Consider the following 17,192-nt stretch of genomic DNA (forward strand, 5'->3'; position numbering starts at 1 on the left):
TAATCAAAAGCCAAAATTTAATTTTCTCCTGTAATAGCTTTATAACTTTAATTCTTACAGTAGTGTCTGAACTGGAGTGATAGCACCGCAGGTAGGGCATTTGCCTTGAATGCAGCCAACCTGGGTTCAATTCCTCCATCCCTCTCTAAGAGCCTGGCAAGCTACCAGGAGTATCCTGCCTGCACGGCAGATCCTGGCAAGCTACTCATGGTGTATTCAATATGCCAAAATCAGTAACAAGTCTCACAATAGAGATGATACTGGTGCCCACTCAAGCAAATCGATAAACAATGGGACAACATTGCCACAGTGCAGTGCTATAATAGTGTATGACCCATTTTTAGTATATTTTCTCTTTAGTGTGAGATAAGATAACAACTTCATTTTCTTGTTCTTATTACATCCAAATATTCAGTTGTCCCAATACCATTTTTTCTCTTTATTAATATTTCCTTGTCCTTTCACATAACTTACTTTCCCCACTAAAAATTACCAAGCTATTCATCAAAAACCAATTGATCATAAAATGTAAGGGTTTTTTGGGGACCTTCAATTCTACTTCATTGGTCTAAATATGTCTTAATATGCTAATCTCCCATTGTCGTGGCTTCTATTAGTAATACATTTTAAAATAAACTATAACTCCTTTGTTTCTTTGTTTTGTTACTTTTTAAGATCTCTGGCTATTCTGGACCCACACAGGTCACAATGACCCACCTTATCATCTCATAATTATTTATTTAAATTGAAAAATTTACTCGTGATTTAAAAACACTCAACAAACTAAAGCATAAAAAAATTTGTTAGCCTGACAATAGGTTTTATTTTATTTTTTTAAATTTTTTTATTGAGTCACCATGTGGAAAGTTACAAAGCTTTCAGGTTTAAGTCTCAGTTATACAATGCTCGAACACCCATCCCTTCACCAGTGCACATATTCCACCACCAAGAATCACAGTATAGCTCCACCCTGTCCCCCCACACCCCTGACAATAGGTTTTAATTAAAAAAAAAGACATTAGCTAGCATTAAAGCCAGTGGGACAAGATTAAACACTTTCCCTCTAAACTCAGGAACAAGACAAATATGTCCACTCGCCATTTCAATTCAACACTGTAGAAGAGTTTCATCAAGGCACTCAGGCAAGGAAAAGAAATGAAAAGCATACATATAAAAATAAACTCACCTACATTTGCTGATGACATCACTGTACACAGAAATTCCTAACCAATTCAGAAAAAAAATGTGTTAAAACTAACGAATAAGCTTAGCATCTATCTACAGTGTGAGAGCACTATACAATATAACAGGGGCCGGAGCAATAGTGCAGTGGGTTGGGCACTTGCCTTGCCTGTGGCCAACCTGGGTTTGATCCCCAGTATCCCTATGGTTCCCCAAGCACCACCAGGAATGAGTCCTGAATACAGAGCCAGGAGTAACCCCTGAGCATCACCAGATGTTACCAAAACAAACAAACAAAATAACAACAACAATAAATAGTGCAACTGAAGAGCTAATGCAAGGGATAAGTGATTTTTCTTGCATGTGACCAACCTAGCACTACATATGGTGCCCGATCACTTCCTAAGTGATCCCTGAGCATGGACCCAAAAGTGAGCTTTGGGCACTGTCTGGTGTGACTCAAACCCTCCCTCCCACAAAAAAATTATAGTAAGCATCCAAAAATAAAAATAAGAAAAGGATTCAGTTAAAAAAAATAAGAAAATACTGAGATATGAACTTAAAGTAAAAGTACAATGTTTTTACAGAATATTATTTAGTAAAAACTGAAAAAACATTGTTGAAAAAAATTTCATCTAGTAAGTGAACATTTCATGATGATGGATAGGAAGGTTTGATTGTCAAGATGGTTTTATTGCTAACTAAATAGAAGAATTCAGAAGAGATAAATGAAATAGACCACTGGATAATTTATCTTATAAAACCAATGTAGAATGATGCTCACACTTTAATTTGAATTTGTCAGAATAGAGTAGATTTGGCATGTGCCAACTCAACAGATTTTTTACTGAAAAGAGGCAAGTTAAAAAGTAAATATTCCCTATTCCCAAGAATCTTGATAATTTAGTATAGAGAAAATAGTATAATATATCAAAGCTAATATCCCTTATACTTTAAGTGCATTTCAGTTTCAGGGGCATTCAATTATGATAAAAATGTACATCCTAGGATGCATGACACCTGATTATAAAATTAAAAAATGATTTATAGAATATTACCATAGTTGTCATAAGAGCACTAAAAGAATCAAAAGCTTTAAAAAATAACATCTTACTGAAAAATTAAGGATGGAATAAGTATTACCTGAATTTTGAAAATGAGATTTCCATATGCATTATCCCCCCAGAAAAGGTAGTGCCATAGTGTGGGGCCAGATTTTGAGTAAGAAAAAAAAAAACGGGAAAGTTTAGTTCATGTTAATAGAAAAGCACAAAAATTAATCTGACAAAGACAGATAAGACTGCATTCTAGAAATGTAGATACTGGGAAATCAGTTTTTCCCCTGAGTTCTGAATTTAAGATGCCAGTAGAATACACACAGTGAAGTCATAAGCTACTAGAAATGCAATTATGAAAGCATACAGAAATTATAATGATTGTGAGAAACACCTTAGAAGACAAATTGAAGCAAGGAAAGCAAGTAAGATAGTAAAGGGGGAAATATAGACAAAAGAAATTAAGCCAAGAATAACACCAAGAATACAGCCAAGAATAAATGTGTATGCTAAGTGGTAGAAGACAAAAAAAAAGTTAGAAAAAATAAGTAAGAAGACTTTTAAGCATGAGCATCAATGTCCAACATTAAAGCTAGGACGTTAGTGACCTAGGGATAAAAGAAAACAAGTCGCTTCTGCTGAGAAATTTCGGTGAAAAAAAAGCCATGTTTGAAAGCCACATTTGAGTAAGAGACCCAGAAGTGCTCAGAGGATCTCTGAAGATGATCAATATCACAGCCTAAAACAGTGGACACCTAAGTTGCATTCTAATGCCAATTGTCTCAGTGTCTCAGAATGCGTGGTCAACTTTTTTTTTTAATTGAATCGCCGTGAGATACAGTTACAAAGCTTTACAAATGTCTGAGTTTCAGTCATACAATGATCTAACACCCATGCCTCCACCGGTGAACATTCTCCACCACCAACGTCCCCAGTATACTGCCCAGTATACTTTCCAACCCTCCCCCTGCCACTGTGGCATTTTAAAAACTGAAAAGAAAGCACAGGACAAGGCATGTATTTCTTTAATTCAGCAAAGTCCTAAAAATCTCAATCACACAAACCCAGGGAAAGTAAATGGTCCCTCTTCTCCAAGCTCAGATGCACCGTTGGCATTTTTCCTAAGAACTCCGTCTTATTCAACGTGATTCTGAATAGCATTATCTAAGGCATAAGTGAATACCTTTGAAGTCTGGAGGGGAAAAATGAAAATATCAATATGAAAGAGAGAGGATGACAAATGTGTGGGCAAGAATGCAAGAAATCCCAGTACTCATGAATTAGGAGAAGAACAAAGCCATGTGGTCTGGGAAGCTGAGAGGCAGGGCAGCGTGGACACGGAATGATGCGCAGATGGAGGCTGTGTGTCATGCCACATTCCTTCCCGGCCTCACAGAGAAGGGGGAGGAGGGGAGAGGGAAGGATGGGCATGTCACGTGACTAAACACCCCAGCAGCAAAAGAGAAAAACAAAACCACCAACGGTTCAGAGTCGAACCAGCCACATGATGCTCCGGACTAAGAAAAGCCTGTTAATAATAGTAGATTCTAGCTCCGAGAACACATATTAATTCTGAGAGATTGTATAAGAAAGAGAAGAGTTGACAGGAACCGACAGTGGTTTTTGTGAGCTGAAAATTACCTAGAAGACAAGATACAGAAAAGCTTTGTAAATCAGAACTAGAATTCTTCTGCACTTGAAATTATAGGTCATGGAAATATTTGATTTAACCAGTCTCTTAATGGTGCCAGCCTGTCAGCTTGAAGATTACTTACATGAGTTGCTTACAATGCAAAATAATAACCCTGTTAAATTTTAAAAGGTTTAAAATGCATTTCCTTTTGATGGGATTAATAAAGTCCTAATATTTAGAAAAGGGAAATTAATATTAATTTTCTGAGGGACTGACTTGCTTTAAATATATTTAAATAACAAAAGAACTACTTTCCTCCTTACCTAAGAATTTAGGAATGTGAATGGTGGGTGAAAAAAGTGTGTTTTTAATATTTGCAAGCATTTAATAAAGTTTAAAGGGTTGTTGTCCCCTGCTCTTTCTTGGTGTGCTTAGAATATAATCACAGAGGCTACCCACAGAAAATGAAAGAAAAATAAAAATCAACAGAGGATCTACAATCTGTGCAAAAAAATCTTAATGTTTTATACATCATTGTCAAGTCCTTTTAGGAATCCCAGTGAAAGCGTTTGCTGTTCTTGTCTGTGCAAAATGAATTAAAATCACGAGAAAAGCATGTGTACAATAAGGATTAAAGACAGCGCCGGCCTCTCTCCGGAGCGTCCCAGCAAATACTTAAGAATTGAGAGTATGAACGGTGTTTTGAACTCAAGATGCCTGTGCCGCGATCATCAATATGATAATTAACCTGCCTGCGTGTCCTGTTTATTTGGGTTTTCTTAGGGTTCGGGGTGCTTAGGTCACACCCAGCAGCGTTTAAGGTTTAACTCCTGGATCTGGACACCAGGGTCACTCCTGGCGGGACTCAGATCCAAGCCCAGGTTGTCTGCACGCAAGGTACGTGACGCCGTGCCGTCCCTCCTGCCCCGTGTATTTATATTAGCAGGACATTTCTGGCTTGCTCATCAACTCGTCTAAGCAATCAAATGCAAACTTCGTTTCAATTGGGAAATGTTTGTCCCTGAGTGCGACAGCTCTTCAGAGTATCCGAGTATAATTTAGTTACCCAGAGGCGACTTACAAATTGCAACTATTAGACCCATAGCTGTGCTCATCTAATTTGGGATAAGAACCCCTAAAAGCAGAGAAGTCCTCGTGTCTGCCTGAACCCTAATATTTCCTCGATGCCACCTATATCGCTTTTTAAATGCAAGCAGTTTCCGATTCCGTTCCCGTTACACTGCTGAGTTTATTGTCATATAATGCATATGTTTTTAATTCCTTACCTCAGAGTCACACATGCTGGGAAAAAGCACACCTCTCTCATGCCACAATTCCCATTTCTCAGGTCCACATCAAGGGGTTATGGGATAAAATATTTCCAATTTTAAAATATACTTAAGAAGAGTATCACAATTTTTAAAATAATTTACCTATAGCACAGTAAATATGCCAGAGTATGGTATCTCACTGGAGCCTTAGGGATAGATGAAGTCTTTTTGAAGATGATCACACTAAGCAAAAAAAACAAACAAACAAAAAAAAAAAACGCCTTTATCTAGGAAGTCCATTTGGGTCAAGGAGAAAAGAAGCATTCTCCAAATTAAATAATGAATGACATTTTTTCCCACAGGCAAACATCCACTAAGTAAATTATCTAAAGGAAGACAATCAGGAAACATTTTTTAAAAAAATAAGAATAATGTCTGGGGTCTCCCCAAGTCCCCATGTGGACTGGACCCATAGCACAGTGGGAAGGGCATTTGCCTTGCATGCTGCCGACCTGGGTTTGATTCCTCTGTCCCTCTCTGAGAGCCCCACAAGCTACCGAGAGTATCCTACCCACACAGCAGAGCCTTTCAAGCTACCTGTGGTGTATTCGATATGCCAAAAACAGTAACAAGTCTCACAATGGAAACATTACTGGTGCCCGCTCAAGCAAATCGATGAACAACGGGACCACAGTGCTAAGAATAAAGTGCTGCGATCAAATCTGGATCCTGATTTCTTGCAATCTGCAGAGCTCTCTGTTACTTCCTCCGTGGTCTCCGTCCATTAACTGGAGAGGCAACAAACCCTAATATTAAGAATGCACAAAGGCTTGTTACAAAAGGCTTTCCATAGCTGATTCTCCTCTCAAACTGATAGTTCATCTCATTCGTAAATTGAAGCTTCCTTTGTAGGTATAGCTGAAGGCCATTGTGCATTAATTTTGCAATTATTATTGGAATGGGGGAGGTTTGGGCCATGCCTGGTGGTGCCCTGAGGCTCCTGGCACTGTGCTCAGGGATCACTCTTGAAAGTGCTTACAGTGTCGTACGTGGTGTTGGGGATTGAATCCGAGCAGGCTTCATGCATGTGCTTTATTATTCACTTGTTTCACTTGTCATCCCGTTGCTCATCGATTTGCTCAAGCAGGCGCCAGTAACATCTCCATTCGTCCCTGTCACGTGCTAGTGTAGCACAATGGCGTCTGCTCACTCTGCCAGCTCCGCTGCTTTATTATTGATTTTTTAAATTACTGGATAATGAAAATGCAGTATTGATTACACAGGCTATGAATTTACTCTCCTAGAAGGAAGACTTTTTAAACTAGACCATATTCAATCTTTGCCAAACTCTTCTTGCCTACTCGGAGGTGGTTACAGATATCGTGACTCAGTTTCCACTAAGCGAGAAATGTCAAACGAAACATCGTGACCATCCAGGCGTTGAGCAGTGATCATCACGGGCTCTGACCACTCTGTTTTTCTGTCTCCAACCCCACTTCTTTGTTCCAGTCCCCTCTCTCTCTTGCTGCTATCCATGACCTCAATTCCCCCCCTCCTAAGCCCCACGCTTCTCCAGGAAAAAGACGCCATCAGCGATATTCATTTCAAATTTTCCCATCATTTCACAAACTTCCCCTTAAACAGTTCCCGTTTCCTTACTCCACACAAGGCCTATTCAGTTCACACCTCAGTGGTTCCTTCTCTTTTCCTTCTCTCTAAGACCTAGGGGAGACTCTGATCCTAGCCACAGCATGGTGGACGCTTGAGTCACTTCCTCTTTCTGGGTGCCGCGTGGTAAGTGGAAACTCCTCGAGCCTGGCCTGGCCTGGAGGGTTACTCCCCAGAGACCTGGGAAAAACCGAAAGGACCTAATAAAGGAGTGTCATGTGACCTCACCCTGCTATTTTAGTTTCCACTGTTTGCTTCCCCCATTTTAATTAGGCAAAAGCAATGAGCCCTTTGTTCTGCAGAATTGCTCTAAAAACTTCTTCAACAGAAGTCCTTCCGGCAAAGTAGCATATGTTAATTCTACATATTCCAGCTTCCACCAGCCAACAACAGAAGTGGGGCACCAGGGAGACTTTATCTCCTATTAAGTATTCAGTTCCTGTGGCCCACACACCCACAGCCATATATACACAGGCAATCCTGGCCGCCTCCCATAGTAAAACTCCCGTTTCGTCGAGAGTAGGAAAATGAAATCTAAATCTCTTTATTTCCACATGATCTTTAGTGGTGTCTGAAGATTGTATTGAGAGTTAAGGAACAGGAAACATTAACATTCTCTAGATCTCTCTTTTTGTGAACCTGCAGGTTAAATGAATCCCCATTCTGAATTCCAAACTTCCACACCGAAGTCGGTTAAAACAGCCTCAAAAGCTTATGAACTAAAGGCCCAAGACAGTGTAGTTAAATCTCAGTGCAGTTTTTGATGTGTGTTTTGGTGTTTAATAAGGCGTGGGACACCATTTAAGAGTACTATTTCACAACTATTTTACTTTACATCATTTATCTTGCCATATACATTTGTAGCCCAAAGATGATAAAGTTTTTAATGACAGATCGTTAGTCTTAAATCATACACTGCTGGTCTCAAATCAGTCATTGGGTACTTTGGACTTAAACTATGTTATTCCACACGTTTTACTTTACCCTCTTCTGACTGCTGTTATTAAGAAGTAATATTCTCAGGAAATCTCCTGTTATAGCTTAGAGCCAATCATTACAGTTGAAAGCATGCAAGACTTCAATGATAATGTCAAAAGTGAATTACAGCTTTCAGAGTAAATTATTGTTGGACCACACTGCATTGTAGAGGTAGTCTACTTTTCAATCAAAGGCTTAAAGTCACTTCTTATCACATCTTCTGAAAGATTTTTGAGATAAAAATTTTCCATGTTTTTTCAGGAATTTCAGAACTTCTGGCTTTTCACCAGCCCTCCCAGCTACCTCGAACACCAAGAAGAATCAGAATCATTTATGAGCTACACTTCTCTATATTTTTATTATTGCTTTAGATCCAATATACATTCATCTCTACATTTTCTTGAAAGCTTTTCCTTCTGGCTCTTTCTGAATTAATTCTATTTTAATAGGTACAACCTAGATCATTGAGGGATCAAAGAATGATCATGGAAAAGCTAGATCACAAAGATAGACTATTCTTCATTTTACCTTGGTACCTGCAGAATCTTTCACTTACTATGTTTTAGTGAGCCAAGATGTTTCGGGACAGTGACAATAATAGGGGAAAAAAGCACTTAATCTGATTAAACATAAAGGAATATGTGCTGTAGACAACAAACTATCAAAAAAAAAGTCTTTCTATAGCCAAGGACTGTCATAGAATAAAATAGGTCCATGCATTTTATCTAAACAGGGAACTTCTCTGTGTAAGCTGATTCTCTGCTGGATATATTGGCTTTACTGTCAATTAATTAGCTTTATCCTCAAACTAGTAATAATCTTTGTTAATAATAATTAATAATCTTAGCTGATAATCTCCTCATCAGCCACCCTCCAGAACTCACGGTTGCTTCTCCCGGACAGGAGCATAAAATGAGGCCCCCATAACCATGCCACCAGACTCCGCACCAGGGGTGCCCCAGAGGGGGACTGGTGAGAGCCCTCCTCACCCCAAGGGGACCCAGCCCTAGCAGCCGACCTCCACTACTGCACCAATGCCATGCTCTATGCTGTTTTCCACATGCTCAGGCGGAGCCTCACACATGAGTGAACATATTCCTAGACTGCGCAGCCGTGACACATCATCATAAAGGGAAATATATATGTATATATATATATATATATATGCGCCTCTCGGAGAGCCTGGCAAGCTACTGAGAGTATCCCACCTACAAGGAAGAGCCTGGCAAGCTCCCCGTGGCATATTCGATATGCCAAATACAGTAATAATAACAGGTCTCATTCCTCAGACCCTGAAAAGAGCCTCCAATCATTGGGAAAATAAGTAAGTAGAGGCTGCTAACATCTCAGGGCTGGGATGAATGGAGACATTACTGGTGCCCTCTTGAATAAATCGATGAACAACGGGATGACAGTGATACAGTGGTACAGTGACCCTCAAACTGAAACCACATACTGTTTAGCAATTCTATCAATTTGTCTTCTTTCTTTCAGTTTCTCTTCAATCCCATTATTTTCTATACTCTTTATTTTCTTGAAAAATTCAATTTTCCTTTAGCTCCTTATGCTCAGCTAATAATTTAACCACAGTCTTAATTTAAAAAAAAAAACACGAAAGCTATTGGATATGACAGTCTTTAGGGTGGTGGACAGATGAGAAGGAATACAATGGTGTTGTTGGAAGGCCTTGGGCACTTTCATGGCTATAAAGTGAGGCAACTTTGTACACTAAAACCATACATATTAACACTATTATAAGCCTAAAACTTAAAGTACAATAATTTTTTTTAATTTAAAAGAAGAGGGCCTGGAGCAATAGCACAGCGGGTAGGGTGTTTGCCTTGCACACGGCCAACTCAGGTTCAATTCCCAGCATCTCATATGGTCCCCTGAGCACCGCCAGGAGTATTTCCTGAGTGCATGAGCCAGGAATAACCCCTGTGCATCGCCAGGTGTGACCCAAAAAGAAAAAAAATTTAAAGGAAGTGATGGGGCTAAAGAGTAGAGTGTTACCCACTTACACCTCACCGCACACACCAGCCAGCCAGAAGTAATCCCTGAGCACAGAGCCAGGAGTAAGCCCTGAGCACTGGCAAGTGTGGCTCAAAAGCAAAATAAGAAACACAGTGATGGAGGGCCATGGGCACTCTGTGGTCAACCCCCTCTAAGGTGGGCACCATCCCAAATATCACCTGAGGGTGTGACTGTTGGTATCAGAATGAAGATCACCTCCATGTTGCCTGACCCACAGATGTTTCGCAGTCCTCACCTTCTGTGAGAGCTATATTAGTTTTACAGCGATGCCACAAGTTGTTACAAACTGGGTAGCTAGAACTGACAGAATTTTGTTCTCCCACAGAGCAAGAGACCAAGGCACACCATTGTGATGTGGGTGCAAGATGAGATCTTTCTGAAGAACCTCAGGGAGAGACCAATGCCACACTCTCTCCTCGCTAACCAGGACACCCAACAGTCTGGCTATTGGAGGAATTATTCAAAAACCTGCCTTTGTCTTGACAACTTTGCTGTTTGTGTGTGTCTCCTCATATAAAGATGCCAGACATTGAGTGTAAGCCCCAACCAATCCTGTGTGGCTTCATTTTAACTTAATTATATTTTGTAGTGATGGTGATTCTGAATTAAGTCACATTCAGGGCCACAGGGAAATAGTGCCTCACGTGCCTTTTTGGATCACACCATTTGAACTACTTCAGTTTCCCAAACACTATCAACAAATATAAAGCTGTTCTTTTATCATTCTTAATTTATTGCTTTCGGAATGCTGAACTCACCCTAACTCCTTCCTGCTAGCTCTTCAGTCTAATTTAGGCATTTATCAGTCTCCATTTTATATTTATATTTAAAAAATCATCTCCTTCCTCCTCCCCACTTTCACTTTTTAGATAATTATATCTTTGCCAAACTTTGAAAATACCTAAACTTGCAGCCTCATCTACATATCTTTTCTGAGCTTCAATACCCATTTCAGCCAACTAACTCTCTTAGACAGCTCATGATATTCTTTTTTTTTTTTTTTTGCTTTTTGGGTCACACCTGGCGATGCACAGGGATTACTCCTGGCTGTGCACTCAGGAATCACCCCTGGCAGTGCTCAGGGGACCATATGGGATGCTGGGATTCAAACCCAGGTCGGCCGTGTGCAAGGCAAACGTCCTACCCGCTGTGCTATCACTCCAGCCCCGCTCATGATATTCTTAAGTCAGTGTTCCTAAGACAAAGCACAGGATTTCTACCCAAATTTAGTCAAACCCACAAAATTTCCTATTAATTATTGAAAGTCCTTGCTAAATGGCCTGTCGCATTTTGCAATTAAGACCTTCTCATCTAGTTTTCTACAATAACTTTTACCTTTGGAAAAGATATACTTTTACCTTTGGAAAATATATATTTTAAGAAGTCTGGTTGAAAACCTTTTAATAGTTTTCCAATGCATGTAAAATAAAAATTCATATTCTTTTTCAAAATCACCCTGCCAGCTTCTCCATGATCACCTTTTAGCAGGTTCCAAGACTTGTGCTGTGTATCCTTAACTCCTTATAGCGTCTCAAAAATGCAATCGTATCAGTTCCTTCAACACACCATTCCCATGTACCGAACCACGTTTCATTCCTCATTTGCCTACTTCCTGTTTTCCTCAAGATTTGGCTAAATACCACTTAATTAAAATTGTTTCTGTCCATAGAATCACAACCTTACAGAATTGCTTATTCCACTAATTCCCTCTGCAATCTAATAATTTTTCTCAGATATAAATTGTAGTTTATAATGATAATTTGTGTATGTTCAATTTCTAGTTTGCTTGTACAGTTATCATAATTAAAGGATTAGACTGGATCACAAATCAGAATTATTCTTATCTTGACTCTTCCATCAATGAATATCAGTAGGAATTTATTATTCTCCTCTGGGAAAATGACCTACTATTTTTTTTTTTTAAATAAAAGAATGGTTTTCCCAATTCTGGTGTGACTCAACAATCCTGCATTCTTGGGGGCTGGAGGGATAGTAGAGCGAGTAGGGCATTTGCCTTGCAAGCAGCCGACCGGGTTCAATTCCCAGCATCCCGTATGGTCTCCAGAGCACCACCAGGAGTGATTCCTGAGTGCAGAGCCAGGAGTCAGCCCTGAGCATGCTGAGTGTGACCCAAAAAAAGCAAAAAAAAAAAAAAAAGATTTAATTAAGATGTTAATTAAGTTATTGGACTAGGGAGAAGAGGAACACCCCTAGGTGGTGTTTCCGCCCTTAAAGCTGATGGGCAGTCAGGAAGGACTTTCTTATGTTGATTTGCTACCCGACTGGGTGTAAACTTGACCTAGAGTGCTAGGGTGGAGAGACAAATTGTGGAGAGGCGAGACAGTGGGAGTTGTTGGGAGAGAGAGCAGGGAGGAGCTATAGAGCAGGGAGAGATGAGCGGGAGAGACAGGAGGAGACGGGAATGAGGGGCAGTGTGAGACTAGGATGGGGGCTCAGAGAGACTGGAACAGGCGCGTGGGGAGAATGGAATAAACGGCAACTGATCCATCAACTGGCTTGGCCCTCATTTCCTCCTGTCTGCCCCATAGCCTGGACTGCCCCGGCTGGGGGAGCAGCCCACCGCCCACCGAACCCGGGCTGGGAGGGGGAGAGCCGTCGGGGCCTCCCCTGGCCGCCTGGAGATTATACAGCTTTTTATGATTATAAGAAATGAGTTAAAAGGGGGGCTGGAGTGATAGCACAGCGGGTAGGGCGTTTGCCTTGCACGCGGCCGACCGCAGTTCGAATCCCAGCATCCCATATGGTCCCCTGAGCACCGCCAGGGGTGATTCCTGAGTGCATGAGCCAGGAGTGACCCCTGTGCATCTCCGGGTGTGACCCAAAACGCAAAAAAAAAAAAAAATGAGTTAAAAGGTGTTCTCCGCGGACCTTTATTTATGCAGTGGACCTATATTCACAACTCGAAAATCTGACATTTTTGCCTCATAAAATTGGCCTATTCATTACCAGTTTTCTCCATTTCCATTTGCAAATCCAACAATACCTTGTACCCTCTACTTATCCTGAAACTACTCAGGGCCACCTAAGCACTTTCGTGAAAACTGAATCCTTTTGAAAAGTACGTTGTTCAGACTCTCTAACCCTAAAACACCATTTTTCCTAGAATCCTATTCTCTCCAGATCGCACTGCATCGTAAGTCCACTTTTCCTCTTACTAAATAAAAATAAACTAACAATCAATCAGTCTGTGCTAGGTTTGTAGTTTCATAAGACAATATACAAGTCTTTTCAAACAAGTTGTGTCCACTAGATGAATAGAATTACCTATATTCAATTTCAACAATAATAATATTAAACTCTAAAATATGTCATGCCATTATTTTATTGGATTTTAAGGTAAATTTAATCACTTATAAATATGTTTTATTTCATGTAAATGTACATTTTCACTATAAGTAATTCATAATTCAAAAACTTAAAAATTTACTTGTACCAAGAAATATGAGTAATCAGGCTCTAAACTGGTGAAGATGTCTATGGAGGACTTTTTTCTTGCATTTCATTTAATTGAAATTTTTTGACTTTTAGTAGTGAGTAAAATCAAGATCTTTCTCACATGCAATATCATATTTGTAATAGCATCAATTTAAGAAACATAAGGATCTCATTGCTAAGTAAAAGATAAAATATTTTTTACCTCTCTTTAAAGACATTCTCAGCACAATCTCCATTCTGTGATCCTAAAACACAACATTTTAAAATATATCAATAGCATCCTAATCCTACTATACAAATCTTTCATAAAAAAAATGTTTTCCATGAACCATGTCTTTTGGTAAATCAAGATGATTAGGTTTTGAATTACCAAAAAAATAAATAAATAAATTCTACTTGGTAGCTATACATGAGTAAGGAAATTGATTAGGCATTCCTCTTTATTTAAGAGATATATCAGAACAGAGAGATACAGTCTGCTCTCTCATTTAGTCTTTTCATTTGTGGTACTCCATATTACATGAGAGTACATCTATTTGAATCTCTTTAATATTCATGATCCTCTCACCAGCCTGAGAAAAGAGCTAAAGCATTTGATAGCAATCTGAAGAACTTGATTAACAATGTACTAATCATCGGTACCATTGACCTGATTCAAAACTGTTTTCAATTCATCCATCACTTTTATAACCAAAGATGATTGCATTTACTTTACCATTTTTTATTTAAATAAAACCCCATGAGCTGAAAATATCAAGCCATTTCTACTAAAAGCACCTTGCAACAATTTAATTTATTTTTAAACTAAGTTTTAAAGTGACCTATAATAACCAATTAGTACTTGAATATAAGAAGCCAAAAAACAAGTGGTCTTCAGGAAAATCAATTCACTTTGACTTCACCTCACTAAATGTTAAATTGTGCCCAGGAATTAATTTTGCAATAAATTGTTACTGTTGTTACAAAAATCCAACTAAAGGATATTATCAGGAGTAATTATCCATATATCAAAATGCATTGACTGTGGAGTGTGAACTATAATTACATTTGAAATTGCTTATCATTCAAATGTTAATTTTAAGGATCTTTATTTTTATTGCCATAAACTTACATTTTTTAATGTTCAAGAACAGTTTTTTCAATGTATTCTAAAAATATACTACTGGCACAGTAAATTCAATGACAAATGAAAAGCATAAACACTCCATAATCTTTCACGTCTGCATTCAACTATTAACTACGAGTATTAGGTTGCAGTAAGATGACTCAATAAGAGAGCCTTTAGCGTTAGAAGAATCTTTCTTTGTGCCAAAATGTCACTGAGAACTGGTTCCAGTGGTATAGTTGTATAGTGGTATAGTTTCACAGACTTCTTAGAGGAAAGTGGCACTGAGAAATTGAATGTATCTGAACAAAGAGCAACAGTCTTTTCTAGATGAACTAAAATATATCTTCATATTTATAGAGGTGCAAGAGAGACAGTACAGTGGGCAAGGCCTTGCAAGCAATTGACCTGGATTCAGTGCCTAGTACTATATCTAGTCCTCTAATCACAGAGTCAGGAATTAACCCTGAACACAGCCAGAGGTGGCCAAAATCAAATACAAAATATGCATATTAGAAGGGCTAAAGTGAAAAAAAAATGTTACTAATTCCAATCACATATCTTTCCACTTTTTCAAATACCAAGCTATCTATAATATCCTATGCAGCTTTGGGCTACTCTATAGGGTGGTTGAAGACCTCCTACTGTCATAGGATTCTGAAAAAGTGTTTTAAATCATGATTATACATTAGTTCAAGAAAAAAATGTTGGGAGCAATGTGCGGGCCACATCTAGCTGTGCTCAGAACTTACTCCTGGCTCTGTACTCAGAATCATTCTGGTGGTTTTCAGGGGACGATATGCAGTGCCAGTAAGTGAAACTGGGACAGCTGTGTGTGTGCAAAACAAGCACCTTAGCACCTACCCTATCTCTCCAGTCCTCAACAAATTTTTTTTTTAATTTATTTATTTTTAATTAGAGAATCACCGTGAGGGTACAGTTACAGATTTATACACTTTTGTGCTTATACTTCCCTCATACAAAGTTTGGAACCCATCCCTTCACCAGTGCCCATTCTCCACCACCCGTAAACCCAGTGTCCCTCCCACCCTCCCCAATCCCATCTCCCCCCACCCCACCCTGCCACTGTGGCAAGGCATTCCCTTCTGTTTTCTCTCTCTAATTAGCTGTTGTGGTTTGCAATAAAGGTGTTCCTCAACAAATTTTTAATCTCTAATTTATTTCTGAAATTGAATCACCAGGATAGTTTAACCATCATTTTACATATTCTGTATATCATATACTTTAAGTGGCATTAAACTATTATTAAATAGACATTAAACATCTTTAAATCTAGTATAGTCTAGTGAGAATCTAGTTTTTAAAGTAATTCAATTGTTGTATCATTTCCTGTCAAAGTTCACATGTAAATGCTATAAAGTAAACAAAACAAAATGCTTATACAGATAATTCTATACTAATTAGGACCTCACATTTCTGGGAACTATGCCCTTTAAATTTATATGGACTGATCTTAAGGAATTAAATGTCAAATATAGATGATTGCTATAAGTGCATTTTGTTTCCTACGTTTAATCCTGTTTTTTAAAATAAAAATCTCATGGAAGAATTTCTCAATTGATCCCAGCCTACTAGTAATAACATTGCGATAGCACAGCTGTTGTCTTTCACGCAGCCGACCTGAGTTTGATTCCTCCGCCCCTCTCAGAGGGCCGGGCAAGCTACAGAGAGTATCGAGCCCGCGCGGCAGAGCCTGGCAAGTTAACCGTGCGTATTGGATATGTCAAAAACAGTAACAGTAAGTCTCTCAATGAGAGACGTTACTGGTGCCTGCTCGAACAAATCGATGAGCAACGGGATGACAGTGACAGTGACAGTGACCCAACTTAAAATTGATAGAATTCTAGGGTTATTCTAATTATAAATTGCCAATGATAGGGGCCGGAGCGATAGCACAGCGGGTAGGGCGTTTGCCTTTCACGCGGCCGACCCGGGTTCAATCCCCGGCATCCCATATGGTCCTCCAAGCACCGCCAGGAGTAATTCCTGAGTGCAAAGCCAGGAGTAACCCCTGAGCATCGCTGGGTGTGACCCAAAAAGCAAAAAAAAAAAAAAAAAAAAAAAAAATTGCCAATGATAAATCATGATCTTCAATACCTTATGGTTATATGGCAATGCACTTTCAAATTCCAAGTACATAAAAATCTTTTGAAAGGAGTTAAATAATATGTATGAAAATTAATATTGTGATATAATTGAATCTTTTATACACATTGATTTTAAATATTCTTATTTAGAAGTGCCAATTCTAGTATAGAGTGAGTTTCCCAGGAAAATATTGCCCCAACTGTAAACAAAAGTAAGGTAAGTAAAGAAACAGAACTAATTTAAAGTTCTTAAAAATTAAAGAAAGATCAATAAATGGATATTATGTATAGGACAGTAGATAACTTTTATTTTTCAAAATGTTTACCCCTACATGATGGCCTCTCAGTATCTTTATTGTAAATTATAATGCCCAAAAGGAGAGAGAGAGAGAGAGAGAGAGAGAGAGAGAGAAATCAAGAAGAAAATTGCCTGCCACGGAGGCAGGCTAGGGGCGAGGGGGTGTGGTGGGAGGGATAGTGGGGATATTGGTGTTGGGAAATGTATACTGGTGGAGGGATGGGTATTGGAACATTGTAAAACTGAAACCCAAATATGAAAGTTTTGTAACTGTATCTCACAGTGATGCAAGAAATAGACAAATAAAGAAATAAAATTGTTAAGAAACAAAAAAAATGTTTATCCTTGATAGTTAAAAAATGTATTAAACATGAAAAATTGTGCATATGAGTAAATTAATTTGT

This window comes from Sorex araneus, chromosome 2, assembly GCF_027595985.1.
Source record: "Sorex araneus isolate mSorAra2 chromosome 2, mSorAra2.pri, whole genome shotgun sequence".
Lineage (NCBI taxonomy): Eukaryota > Metazoa > Chordata > Mammalia > Eulipotyphla > Soricidae > Sorex > Sorex araneus.